This window comes from Palaemon carinicauda, chromosome 17 (assembly GCF_036898095.1).
Source record: "Palaemon carinicauda isolate YSFRI2023 chromosome 17, ASM3689809v2, whole genome shotgun sequence".
Lineage (NCBI taxonomy): Eukaryota > Metazoa > Arthropoda > Malacostraca > Decapoda > Palaemonidae > Palaemon > Palaemon carinicauda.
In genome coordinates, this window is record NC_090741.1 from 101,812,941 (window position 1) to 101,828,646 (window position 15,706).

Below are 15,706 nucleotides of genomic sequence, written 5' to 3' on the forward strand. Positions count from 1 at the left end.
TGCGCTTCGATAATTCCTCTGTATCTTTGTCCTGATTCTGAATAACTGACGGTATGCGGTAGAAACTCTTGTCATCTCTTCGTCATCGATTCCCACAGCCAGCAATAGCGCAAAAACTGGGCATTGTGTGAATGTGAATGTGATGAAATGGCTAAATATTCAACAGTTCAACCATAACTATTCACTGAACGCATCTTTGTTTGTCCTCCAAGATGGCGGACCAGAAGTTTGATGACGTGTATTGAAAGGACTCTATAACTGAGTTTTTAGACTCAATGCATCCTCTTTCATGATGGTACACACCACAACATTCTTGCTCCCCCACCTCTCTTATTTTTACCTCTCCTGGTCTACTGTATTATGTACATTGCTGTTGTGATATGTACAACACAATTAATAATAAAAACATCAGTATAACAGTAATGAAAAAAACATACACTTTGTTGCTGGCACCTGCAAATTATTTGGCATTAAACCCATACCATAAAGATGTTAATAAAAATTAAAACTATAACAAAGTATATCTAATATTTGATAATCTAAATGTTCAATAAAATATAAGAATAGATTCTCTAAAAGATAAAATGGTTACACTTAAAAATACGAAACTAAGTAATCATTAACCTCTCTGTTTTGACCCCGTATGTAAATACCATTCTAGGTATAACTCATTTACGCAGTCGACCATATTTTTCTCGTACTGATTTAGATCAATTCTTTTTTCATTTGGCAATGATCCATATAAAACGTTACGTCATAGTAACGTAGGCCTTTTCCATGTTACCATATGCTACAAGTGTTTCCCAACCCCAGACCAAATTACCCCAATTAGTAATGAACTCCTATTTTAGGGATAATGGATATTCTGTGAAAAGAGGTAACATGACCAAGTCAACTAGTTTTACTCAGTTCATTAGATATGGTCAAAAGGAACTATTTCTATGTGAATAATTGCTAACTACTACAATATGGAGTTCATTATGAAAATATATTGTACCATACTGAAATTTGCTGGCTATCCCGAAATCAAGTCCTTTGGGCAATTCTATTTTTTCAAGACAAACAATTTTAGAATTATTTTTCTCATTTATACAAACTTGAGTCCTTTAATATGACAACTGATTCAAACACGCATGGAATTCACCAGTTAAAAAATGATTGGCAATAGGAGTTAGTTAGCGGTGGTTAGTAGGGAAGACTCCCTCTCCTGCCGGTACACTTAACAGTCACTGATTTCATCTGGGACTAAATAAAGGGTGCTCATTCTTAGGTGGGTCAAGTCCATATTACCATGCTGGCTTGCTAAAATCCCGGGATACCTATAGTGTATTATGTACTGTACACTCAATGAATGTGTTCATTTATTGACACAATATATAAGACTGATAGAAACCAAGTAAAAAAATTATTAGGCATTACTTCGTGTGCCAATAGACCGAGTATAGGCAGAGGGCTTTGATTTGATAGGTTAAGAGATAACCCACCCTAGGGCAGCAAGTATTCGTGTAATCTTGATTTTTGCGCCTGTCTCAAGTTACCTAACCAGTTAATAAGGACTAACTATATCATTATTGATACCTTGTAGATACTGGGACATGTAAGCTTAGATTTAAAGAATACAATAATCATAATTACATGCTGCAACATGAAGTATTGAAGTTTAGGAAATGAGCTGACTGGCAAATATCAAAATTAAAAAAGGAGGGTTTCTAGGTGTTGTTCTACTCTTAATTATGCATCCCACTAAAATATACACAATAGTACTATACCATGATAATGTACGCTACCATAGCAGTAAACAGCTTAAAAAGGTGAAAGCCTGCTATTTTTTTTTCTAGATTAGCGAACTATTTTATAATATCTTCCACAATTAAGAAAAGCCAGTTATAAACATATTTGTTCCACTTCAAATTATGGATCAACCGAAAAGTTACACAACAAAAAAATGATAGGCAATTATAGAAGTAGAAACAGCTAAAATCTTTAAAAAACGGAGTTCGGGTGGGCAAGTGGGTAGGTAACCATACCTGCCCTCACTGAATCAATTTACATATTGAAAGACGAAAATTTGTATTTGTGTAGGAACGAATTTTACCTTATCATCTAATAAGTATAAAAATAAGAAGTACTTAAACTTTATCATCTAATAAGTATAAAAATAAGAAGTATTTAAACCTTAAACCCATTAATCAAATCACAAGTATATATTTTAGGAATTTCTAAATTACCATATGAAAAATTTGCCTAATCGTCAGCTAGATGATTACAGGTAGAAAAAAATTAAAAGGCAAATAATGTAGCCTACTTTGTATATAAACCTAATCCAATTTTTTTTTAAAGGTCAAATCAAAAAGAGTAGTCAAACTGAGCTCTATGCGAGTTTACCCTTCACGATCTCACTAGCCTTTAACAGAACCATAATACAGTACCTATTAAATAAAATACTAAATATTTGCAGTTCAGGGAGAATTATACATGCAGCCAAAACATTTAAACAAACTGCACAAAGCAGAACACACCAAATTTATAGCTAACACATGTAAACTATTCAATGATATGCCCTTTGTATAGTAATTCTAATACATTACAGTTATGCCCACCAAATTCGCAAGCTTTAGAGGGAACAGAAACCACTCGAATAAGAGAAAATTCGTGAAAACTTAAAACGGTTTACAAATGCTTAAAAAGTCCTATTTACAAATATATAACAGAAAAAATATAAAAGAATTAGACACTTAAGAATAGTTTTAAGGCATTTTCCAGAAAAAATATACTGAATGTGACTCATGAATACCAATTAACAAACTACCATAACACAACACGGACAGTTCAATGAAGAACATATACCAAATATACAGGACTGTGACGTACGTACTGTAAACACTTTATTAATGTTACCCTTATTGTAGAGGAGTACATTTTACTTCATGCATGAAAATACTGTTTTCTTCAACTGCTCATATTTTTAACCATGGCTGATTAATCATAAAATACAGTAAATACAATAACCTACCTGGTCTTATTAAAACACTTGTATTACTCACCTAATTTATTGTAATGCATCAAGATTCATTGAAGATAAACCAATAACTAACCTACCTGTAATACAAACAAGATTCATTGATGTTGATATGTATGTGTAGGTATACTTAAGATATTATGGATGTTAGTAACTGAAGCACCTCAAACACAGAGAGAGAGAGAGAGAGAGAGAGAGAGAGAGAGAGAGAGAGAAGAGAAAAGAGAGAGAAAGAGGAGAGAGAAAGAAAAATGAGAGAGAGAGAGAGAGAGAGAGAGAGAGAGAGAGAGAGAAAGGGAGAAAGAAAAAATAAGAGAGAGAGAGAGAGAGAGAGAGAGAGAGAGAGAGAGAGCGCCTTACCTTATTGCCTTATTTTTTGTTTGGGTTCCCCCAGGTCCCTCAGTGTGAGGCACCTCGTATATCCACCAGAGAGTTGCTAATACATCTTCCGGTGTATTTTGCATCTTCCAGTCTTGGATGGTCTGGGATGCATCTTAGGTATTTATCGAGCTGCTTTTTAAACGCATCTACGCTCACTCCTGATATGTTTCTTAGATGAGCTGGCAGCACATTAAATAGTCGCTGCATTATCGATGCTGGTGCGTAGTGGATTAATGTCCTGTGCGCCTTTCTCAGTTTACCTGGAATGCTTTTTGGTACTATTAATCTACCTCGGCTTGCTCTTTCTGATACTTTAAGCTCCATGATGTTTTCAGCAATTCCTTCTATTTGCTTCCATGCTTGTATTATCATGTAGCGTTCTCTTCTCCTTTCTAGACTGTATAGTTTTAAAAATTGCAGTCTTTCCCAGTAATCAAGGTCCTTAACTTCTTCTATTCAAGCAGTATAGGACCTTTGTACACTCTCTATTTGCGCAATATCCTTTTGGTAGTGTGGGTACCATATCACATTGCAGTACTCGAGTGTACTACGCACATAAGTTTTGTAAAGCATAATCATGTGTTCAGCTTTTCTTGTTTTAAAGTGTCTGAATAACATTCCCATTTTTGCTTTACATTTAGCCAACAGTGTTGCTATTTGGTCGTTGCATAACATATTCCTATTTAAAATTACACCAAGGTCTTTAATTGCTTCCTTGTTTGTGATTGTCTCATTATTAGGTCCCTTGTATGCATACACCATTCCTTCTCTGTTTCCATAATTTATTGATTCGAATTTATCGGAGTTAAATACCATCCTATTTATCTCCGCCCATTCATATATTTTGTTTAGATCTCTTTGTAGTGAGTTCCTATCTTCATCACAAGTAATTTCTCTACTTATTCTTGTGTCATCGGCGAAACTTCTCACTACGGAGTTTTCAACATCACAGTCTATGTCTGAGATCATAATAACAAATAGCAGTGCAGCTAATACCGTACCTTGGGGCACACCAGATAATACCTGGGCTTCATCTGATTTCTCGTCATTTGCAACCACTATCTGTTTTCTGTTTTGCAGGAATTCTTTTACCCATTTTCCTATCTTTCCCACAATATTATGCTTTCTCATTTTTTTCTCCAATATGTTATGGTCTACCTTGTCAAAGGCTTTTGCAAAATCTAGATAGAGAGAGAGAGAGAGAGAGAGAGAGAGAGAGAGAGAGAGAGAGAGGAGAGTGTTTACCAAAATATGTACTTACTTTGTAGAATGAATACTTCAATTATTCAGTAAATCTGTATATAGTTCTTTTTTTACTCCCCTTAAGGAAAATGTTGATTGAAGATGAGGGTGATGATGAATAAGCTGTGGTCTGATAAATAACGAAGAGATGACTGCACAGCAAAGCAGACGAGTTACATCTCCTATGGGGTCACCTCCTGGCCTTCTTAAGAAGCAGGAGGTTCTTGTGGAGGCTATAGGGGTTTAGGTGAACGCTCGAAGAATATGGTGATAGGGAGCGGCTGACATTGCTTCTTCAACTTATCAAGGAGACCCTTGTAAACAGCACTCATAAATGTTTTCAAATTCAACACAGTGGTCATTATAAGGATCACATCATGGACTTCATGGCACTCGAGGTCATGAATAATAGAAGCAACACACTTTGACAGGCCCTCTGTCTTCTCAGAAGAAAAAGCACGTGCAGCCTAGTCTTCGCTGGTAGACTTGGTTAACTCTTCAAGATCCTCGTCTGTCTGAGGGTCAGAGTAGGTATCGATGAGGGAACAGACTTTTGTGATGTCATCAAACCCTTCGCCTCCTAGATGGTTCGCCAGTAGGACAGACTTCTTAATGGCTGATTGCTATACAGATAGTCGTCAACTTATGACCATGATAGGGACCAAGTCATTATAAAGTGAAGTTTCCGTTCGTCAATATCTTCTTACTGTATATCATTTCATTTTCTAGTTTCATAAGATATCATATGCCCTATAAAAGTACTTTTGTAATCCATTTTCCTACTTCAGAGGCATTTCAATATATTAACACCTTTTTATTTAGCTTTGGTTGAGATCAGCTGATTGAGGGTCCTGCTACCGTATCGAGAGAACGAGTGTATTGTTTATATAATTTCTAGCTTTATTCGAAATATCTTCATGACGCAAATTACATCAGCACTAATATGTTACAGACAATTACAACTTTCATACATAATTATTAGTAATCATGGGAATATGTTAACTCGCTTTCTCTTTCTCTGTGCATGAATGGTGAGCATGTGTGTACGGATCGTTCATTTTTAAAGCTTCATAAACTACTTAATCTTCAGTTTGTCTAATTGTGGTTTATTAAAGCATGTTTGTCTTCAATTTTTCATTTTTAGGAGTATTTCAATAATCATCAATCACTATTAAGTTTTACTTTCGGTAGGAAGCTAATCTCAAGGTCACGGTACATTATTACGATTATGTGAACACAGTTGTTTATATTATTTTCTCAACTTATTCGAAATATCTTCATAATGAATATTACATTAGTATCAATATGTTATAGGATATCAGTTTCCATACAGTTTGTATATAGCCTCTTATTAAGTTATCATATGAATACTCTCTCTCCCTCTTCGTGATATTTAGTTCACTATCAAATTTTTATATTTCTTTAGACATTAGAAATTCTTTGTACCATCACTAGATGTTTTGATTATGTGAATACTAATATTAATCGGCAACGCATCAAAAGGAAATCACTTTAATTGCCGCTCGCCTTCCCCCAGAATATGATGCCATCGCATTTCTTTTCTTATGATAAGTAGAACTATTCTCATAACAGATATAGACCACTGAGACAATAGATATCGGCACTTGATATTTCGATGATGGGAATAAGATAACTTGGTAACACATCGAAAGGGAATAATTTGAAAGGAAATCGCTATTTCCCACTCACTTTCTGCCGGTATATGACATCACCTGGCATATGATATGAACTCGATGGATGTTAAAACTTTTCCTTATATATTTTTTACTGAAAATGAATGCTATATATTATTAATAAAAGAAAATATTAACTTACCAAGGTAAATAACTTCATCTTTATACAAGAAAATAGATCACTCCCAAGGAAACACTGCATTTCCCGTGTCATAAGACGCTACATGTGGTAAGACGCACCCTCAAATTAGCAAAGCAGTTTTAGGAAAAAAAGAAATTGAGGATTTCACAAGCTATCTTAGCATTTTTGTCTGGCACAGTAATTTTTTATAATTAGGGTTCATTATGAAATGTCAAAGTTAATAATTAATGGCATTCAGGTTATCCCAATTCAATTACATATTAGAAACCACTACAACTAGACGTTTGGCGTTTCAAGTTGTTTTGTTTACATAAAAGCAGTGTTAAAACATTCTAAATCAAATTCTGGTTAACATGTAAAATTTCAGTAATATTTCCCAAAATCCTCATATAGCTTACACATTTTCACACAAACTTAATTATAGATCAAACAAGTCTCTAGATATTCCTCTGAGTGGAATACTTTTGCTAGTGTATGTGACTTTAGGTGTAGTTATTTTTCTGTTAACTTAGTAACGCTACACTCACTGACAGGAAGATGATTTTCCCCAAGGTCATATTCAGGAACTATCTGTTTTATTTTGGAACTATGGCAACAAAATCGTGAAAACAATACAGCTTTAAAACTACATACCACCAAAATGATAAAATCAATAAATACTGCATAAAAAACTTATGTGCCATAGTATCGTCTGCTAGGACACCACTAGTTGGCAAGTTTGCTTGTATAAGGGGGTTGCGAGTCATCAGCTGATCACCAAAACAAACAAATAACTTGCTACTGTACTACATTAAACAGTGCAATATAAAAGCAAATTTATTTATTACATATGAATGATAATTGTAGGTTTATATTTCATGTCTGGTGAATGTGAGTGCTTATGTCCTTGGTTAGGTGCTTAGGGATTGTCAAACTCCCCTATACATCTTTTTCTTAGGGTTAATATGCAGCGTGACTTCTGAGAGCAATTTTTTTCAGGAAAAAAGGTGTGTCTTACGACATGGGAAATACGGTATTTGTTTTATTAGTGTACTATTACCGACATAATTGTAACGTCATCAGTGAAAAAATTGTCGTGAAGTTGAAGTCATAGGTTGTATAGGTCATATAGGTCGTAAGTCGACGACTACTTGTACAGTATATCTTGAGAAGAGAAGCGCTTGGTCGTTCACAACATTCGACCAAAACTTCTTCCAGCAGGAATAAACGGTTTATTCATCATTTCCAAGATGGTTAGTTCAAAAATTATTAAACAAAGAGCTATGGTGTACTTCTTCCCGTATGCTTGCAAAGTAAACTCGGGATCACTATACATCTTCACAAGATACTGAAAGGAATGCAATGTGTAGTGCCTTAAAGCACAGATCAAACCGATTCATCGGTTGATGAGGTGAGGTGGTGTTAGGAGGCAGAAACTTGGGGTGCACACCCTCATAATACAGATCAGCTGGGTGCTCACCAGCATTATATATTAGGAGCAGGACCTTGAACTCCATTCAGAGATCGGTGGGGTAGTGCTTGACTAGTGGGACGATGCTCCGGGTGAACCAGTTGGGTGTGAGGACCTTGGTGATCCAAGCCTTTGGATAAGGCATCCAGAACACAAGCAAAGAATTCTCGTTTTTTATTCTTCAATGCCACGGCGTTTGCAGACATATTGATGAGGCATGGCTTCAACATAAATCCTGCAGGATTGCCACACATGATGAGTGTGACGGTCATTTTAGCCTTAAATTCAGGACCATGGACTTCAGCCTTCATTTTGTATGGGAAGGAAGCTTCTTCTAGAACAAAACCAGTCTCGTCCATGCTGAACACTTTCTGTGGACGGTAGTTACCTTCCTCGACAATCTTCTTAAATTCGGCGGGATATCTGAAGCCGCCTCAACGTCTGCAAGACTTTTCACCATCCAAAAGGAAGTTTTTAAAAGGATATCACTTATGAAAGCAATGGAACCATCTCTTGCTTGCAAGGAAACCTTTGGGTGATGATGCTGAGGGTCCTGACTCCAATTCCACCTCCCTCTCTCCTTCTCCGAAGTCATTGTAGTCATCCACCACCACAGCATCATGTGAAAACTACTGGTAGCACTTAAAAGCCTTATCTTGGATGACCACAGAACTAGGCTGATTCTTGCATACAATGAGATGATAGGAAAATAAGCTACAGAACTAAAACTTGACCCAGTCTTAATGAGTATAGCCTAGCAATTTCTTTGAGTAAAAATAAAGGAATATTCAAATTTCCTCAAGTTCCATTCTTTGGCTCATCCTTCCAGGTTCCTGGAAGATACCCAAATATCATTTTTTTTTTTTGCTAGGATTTTCCATACAGTCTCTGGATTATATGGGGTTTTTGTTAAAATTTAAAATTTTCATAAAATACCATAGGTAAAAAGGGTCTTCATGATAGCCAAAAGGCAAGATTTGAAACATTTGAACAATTGGTTAAGGTAAATATATCATCAAAACAATATGTATTTCCAGGGAAATCAAAGGATTATTTTCACTGACCTGAAGTCAAGGACTCCAAATTCGGTCTCAAACTGAAAACCCTAGTTATGACTTTTACCCTGGTAATCACATTTCTACATCATTCATTCGTTATTCAGGATAAACAGGGTTCCATTTTTTTTTTTTTTTTTTTTTTGCATTTCCACTCTTTTTAAAAGGTTTCTATAATTTTAAAGGTTCAAAGGCTGCTTATAAATGGCAGGAGCATGGGACAGTGACATTGCCCTATCAAGCAGGACAATCCCATAGAGACTGACCATATGTACAGCACCCAAGATATGACCAAGGGGGGTTTGGCAATGGTTGCTGATGACTTAGCATATTAACCTATGGGGTCGCCCAACACCACCCCTCTAGCTCACAAGGATGGTAAGGTTGCAGCGTTCAAAGGAACTAACGAATTTGAGCGGGACTTGATCCACAGTCCGACATTCACTGACTAGGGACATTATCACATTGGCCAATACAACCTTACAAATCTATTACCCATAGTAATACAAGATCCTATATGTATTTGTATTTTTTCCAAATATATATTACAAAATTCCTGGCACCCAGATCAATTCTGAAATAATCAAATCACTGATTACAACTTACAGCATTAATAAGAAATATATTTTGCTCCCCTTACCTGTGGTTTGATCAGTACTCCTGCCATGTCAACACTGGATATATTTCAGGTTGTCAATGACATCAGATAAAAATTGTTTTGTTGGTCTGTCTCAAGATTGTGGAAGCAGAGAATAAAGGTGAAAATTGACACTACTCGACCTAATAACACTTATTTTTCTATAATTACCGTGTCTTATTCAGTCTGAAACAATGGGCATATAAGAAATATTTGTTATATGAGGGCAGTTCATTTTTTTTACCATCGTTGGAGCACTAAATTTACAGTCCAACATTTCCTGACTATTTGGTTGGTTTTCTCATATTCTAACCAACATAGAGGTATCTCTAAGACAAAATTTGCCTGATACCTTCCTCCTATCACAAGTTTCAGATTCAGTACAAGTTTCTCTGAAGAGAGAACACCGACTGCTCAATTTACTCTTCTACTTAATTGACATAAGATTACTCCTATTTATTTTCATCTACTGTGGAAAATGAACTTGGTAGACATGTATGGGAACAGTACTTAAACTTAAGGCTAACTAAACTCTAAATAATTTATAGCATGCATGAACATACGATATGAAAAAGACGAGAGAAGAAGAAAAGTGTGGAATGGACAGAAAAAAACTCCTACTTCAATGCCCTTTTCTTAATTATCCTTCTTCATGGGGAAAGCTTAACGAGATGAAATCTGAAATATAGAAAAGAACATCTGATAATAAAGCTATATAATAGCAAATCCAGGTGAACCATTCTTAAAACTTTCGATTTCAAAAATAGCTCTCCTTTACATAATTTCCTACGGATTCACAACAATATTAATAATCTAAAACTCAAAGAAGGTACTATATAACAAATGTATAAAGTGGTCCCACTGCTATGTCATTCTCTAACAGACACTAAAAGATGGTATTAAATGACAAGTGCATTCAGTGGTACTTCAGTTTACAAGTTTAATTCATACTGGGGGCAAACCCAAAAGATGAAATACTCATATATCAAAAAAAATTCCCATATAAAATAAAAGAAGCATGCTCTGTGTTCCAAATGTACATAAAAACACTGCCTTATAAGGATTTGTAGGGTAATTTAGTGAATAAATTATAACCCTAACTTCAGAAAGGAATAAAAATTAATACTCCAAAATAAAAAAAATAAAAATAGGAACATGAAATTTGAGGAAAGAGTGGTTGGCATAAGGGAGAAGAGAAAGTTGTGGGTTACTTGCTTAGACTTCTGGACACAGGGTAGTAATTTTTTTTGCCATATTCAAATTTTATAAGGTATCTATCAAGAGAAGAATGCTTTTGAAATTTCTTTAGAATTGTAAGGAAATACACAGCATTTTCACCAAATATATTCACTGTTCATCCTGCTGAAGCCTTACCTGGGTAATGTTGGTACATAATTTTGCGAGGTTTCCTACATTTTTGGGAAAAAATTTTATGAAATCTTATCGCATCCTAGAAGAGCATCTATACCACCAAGTTTATTGTATTCCCAGGTTTCTTATTACAGTGGTACCTCTACATACGAATGTCCCAACATACGAATTTTCCAACATACGAAGTAAAATTCGACCAAATTTCTGCCTCGACATCCGAAGTGTTGCTCCAACATACGAAGTAAACATTACGCCATTAAGCGTCGAGTGCTCAGTTCTCTGTTCTTGTTTGTATCATGTGGTTGTCCTCTGTTTGGTCTGTAATTAACAGTGCTTATTTTCTTCCTTTTCTCACATTTCCTTTTTGATTTTACCTATAATCATGGTGCCTAAGAAGCTAAGTTTCAGTACAGGAAGAAGGCAATTCTTTCATTAGAACTGAAGCAATAAATTGTAGAAAAACATGAGAGCAGTGTGCATGCGAGTAATACTGTATGGCTAAACAATATGGCCGGAATAGGCCTATGATCTCGAGGATCATCAAGCTGAAGGCAGCCATCAAAGCAAATAACCATCGAAGGGGATCACCATTATTACAAGACATCGTAGCAATACCCTGGAAGAGATATAACGCCTTCTGTTGATAGGGATAAAGGACAAAGAGATTGTTGGCAACGATCATTTGTGAAAAGGGCCAGCGTGATGAACAGAAAGAAAGTGAAGCAAAGAAAACCAAGATAGCATTAACAAGCTCTTTTAAATAAGACTTTTCTCTTTTTCTGTTTCTCTCTAAACATAGCATTAACATGTTCTTTAAATAAAATCTCTCTCTCCCTCTCTCTCTCTCTCTCTCTCTCTCTCTCTCTCTCTCTCTCTCTTTCTTCTTCGCTGTTATAGTTTTAGATAACGTAGCAGAAATTCTCAATCGAGCTGAAAGAAATTTAATAAAAGTAAACAAATATTTTTCTGAAAATGGCTTAAAAATGAATGCCAATAAAACTCAATTTTTGTTTATAGGATCTCGTCAATATATTAACCGACTGCCGAACAATATTTCAATTAAAGTAAATAACGACAACATCAAACCAAGTGAAAGCGTAAAAAATCTTGGTGTAATTATTGATAGATTCTTTACTTTTGATAATCATGTAGAAAAGATATATAGCAGAGCTAAGGGAGTGCTGTATTTCATAAATAGAAATAAAGGTCATTTTGATGAGGCGAGCAGAAAATTAGTTGTTGAAGCATTAGCAATAAGCATAGTATCCTATTGCTCCACGATATGGAATGGATGTTCAAATTTAAACTCTCAAAAAATACAGAAGATTCAAAATTTTGCATCGAAAGTCGCCTCAGGTTATGGGAAAAAATATGATCATGCCTCACCGTATATTAGAAAACTGGAATGGTTAAAGATAGAAAATAAAAAAGTTTATGATGTTTGTATTTTTGTTCATAAAATATTGCATGAACTTATACCCCAAAGAATATTAAGATTGGAAACCATCGAGCAGACGAGATCTCGTCAAACTAGGCAGAGCAGCAATCTGATGGTTCCAAGTAGGCGAACAGCAATAGCTGATAGGGCAACTTCAGTCAGGGGACCTAGGTTATGGAACGCACTGCCTGTGGATATTAGGGAATGTGGAAATTTACCTGTTTTTAAAAAGAAATTGAAATCATTCTTATTTGCGAGCCAGCAAGGATTATAATATTCTGGTTGAAGTGTGCAACACATTGGTTACTTTTAAGTGACTAGTTTGCAGTTTGTAATGTATGGATGAAAGGTGGTAAACTGAAAATTTAATTTTATTTTATTACTGTATTTTTATTAGCATTGAGGACATTTATTGTCACCATTTTCAGATAAAATGTATTTATATGTGCGTGTGTATTTATCTACTGTATGTATATATTCATTATTGACCGTATGTAAACAAAATTTTACCTTTTTAGACACTACAACGTTCTTGAATTTTTATATATCATGTGTTTTGGACTTGTCTTAGATACATCCTAATTTACTAAATATAGCTAATTTGTACGTAAATTCTTATTTTTAATGTGGAATTTTAAATAGTTTTATTGCAGACGTAATATATAATTTATGGATTTTAGATCGTAGTAAAATACTATCCTAAATGTATTTTAATATGTCATTACTATTTAAGAACCTTCCAATGTAAATACATTCTTTATGTAACAGAATACCCATTGTTTTATGGAATAAAGGAATTATTATTATTATTATTATTTTTTTTTTCCGAGAGAGAGAGAGAGAGAGAGAGAGAGAGAGAGAGAGAGAGAGAGAGAGAGAGAGAGAGAGAGAGAGAGAGAGAGAGATTAAACAAAAATGTGTTTAGAGTACATATGATTTTAAACAGCGTCAACGAGTTGAAAAACAATTAAATGTAACTAAGAAAGTAATAACAGCTAATCTGAATTCCTTTATCAACTAAAACAAATATTGATACAAACACACTTGTGTGCGTATGCACAAACACACACACAGGTGCAAGAATTGCTACACAGCAAGAGAGACGGTCGGGGAGGAGGTAGAGATGGTGACTGCGATAACATACCATAACTCGTCACTGAAAGTGATGAAAATAAAAAATCATAAGAAAAAAAATGTAATAAATATGAAATATAAAAATAAAAAAAAAATAAATAAGCTAAGTTAGATTAAAATTTCCCTAGTGTAAGTTATGGTATGTTATCGCAGTCACCATCTCTACCTCCTCACCGATCGTGTCTCCTCGTGAGTATGTGTGTGTTTGCGCATACACACACGAGTGTGTTTGTATCAATATTTGTTCTAGTTAATAAAGGAATTCAGATTCGCTGATATTGTTTTTTTTAGTTACATCTAGCTGTCTTTCAACTCGTTAACGCTGTTAAAAATCATAAGTACACAACACATTTTTGTTTAATCTCTCTCTCTCTCTCTCAAAAATTAATAGACGTCTCTAACGCTAACAGTGAGGAACAAAACACGAGAGAGAGAGAGAGAGAGAGAGAGAGAGAGAGAGAGAGAGAGAATTTATTTAAAGAACATGTTAACACCATGTCTACCTTCTCACCGATCGTCCGTCTCCTCCTGGCGTAGCAAATCCTACACCTGCCTTGGCCTGTCTCAAAGGTGAAGTGGCAATAAAACACATTTTTTATTTCTTATTTCTTTATAATTATCTTTTTTACATGCTTCTTTCATATTATGCAGTTATGTTATGTGTAATTATGTGTAGCCATTTATTAAGGATTTATTATGGGTTTTTAGGCCGAGGAACGAATTAAATGAATTACCATGTATTCTTATGGGAAAATTCGCTTCTACATCCGAACATTTTCTACATCCGAAGTCAGTTGTGGAACGAATAACATTCGTATGTAAAGGTACCACTGTATTTGCAAAAGTTCAAATAGATGGCGAAACAAAATCACAACTTTGGAGCTTTGGACTTAATCTTTGAATGTGGCTGTAAGCAAACCATAAGTGGAGATTCTTATTAGTCTGGTAACTGGTTGGGCCCCATATACACCGACTCCTTTAGCATAAAAACAAGTAAGGTTGGTTTTCCGGTTGGGATATCTGCTCATGCTTTCATTTCATTAGCGAAGATCGAGCAGCCTGTCCCTGATTTGTTGCACTCATGTAAGATTTATATAAAATCTCAAGCAAACTAGTAAAGCATTTTGATTGATCTTTAGAGCTTGATTTGGTGACAATTCTATAATAATATTGAGCTTGTTCCTTTGAATTAGAATCTGGTCAACATGATTGATGGGTGTATCCCTTCTCGTGTGCTAAGGTACCGAGTGAAGGACAAAGCCTGGTTCAATGATGGTTGTACAGTGAACACTCGTTTATCGCGGTAGATAGGTTCCAGACGCGGCCGCGATAGGTGAAAATCCGCGAAGTAGTGACACCATATTTACCTATTTATTCAACATGTATATTCAGACTTTTAAAACCTTCCCTTGTACGTAGTACTGTTAACAAACTACCCTTTAATGTACAGAACACTTAATGCATGTACTACAGTACCCTAAACTAAAACAGGCACAAATATTAAAGGAAATTTTATATCATGCGTTTCCTAAACACGCTAAAAAGCACGATAAAAAATGGCAACCAATGTTTTGTTTACATTTATCTCTGATCATAATGAAGAAACAAACTGGAGGTAGAGCTTTGCTTATTACCCAGACATATTTCCCATACTTTTCCCTTATAACTACATCACATCTTCCTACTTTAGATATATATATATATATATATATATATATATATATATATATATATATATATATATATGTGTGTGTGTATATATATATATATATATAATATATATATATATATATATATATATATATATATATATATATATATATATATATATATATATATATATATACAGTATATATATATATATATATATATATATATATATATATATATATATATATATATATATATATATATTTATATGTATACACATACATACTTACATATATACATACATACATATATACATAAATACATGCATATATATATATATATATATATATATATATATATATATATATATATATATATGTTACTGTATATAAATGGGTTATGGAAAAAATCCGCGAAGTGGTGAATCCGCGATGGTCGAACCGCGAAATAGCGAGGGTTCACTGTATTCTAGCTGATGTGCTCCTTATTTGGA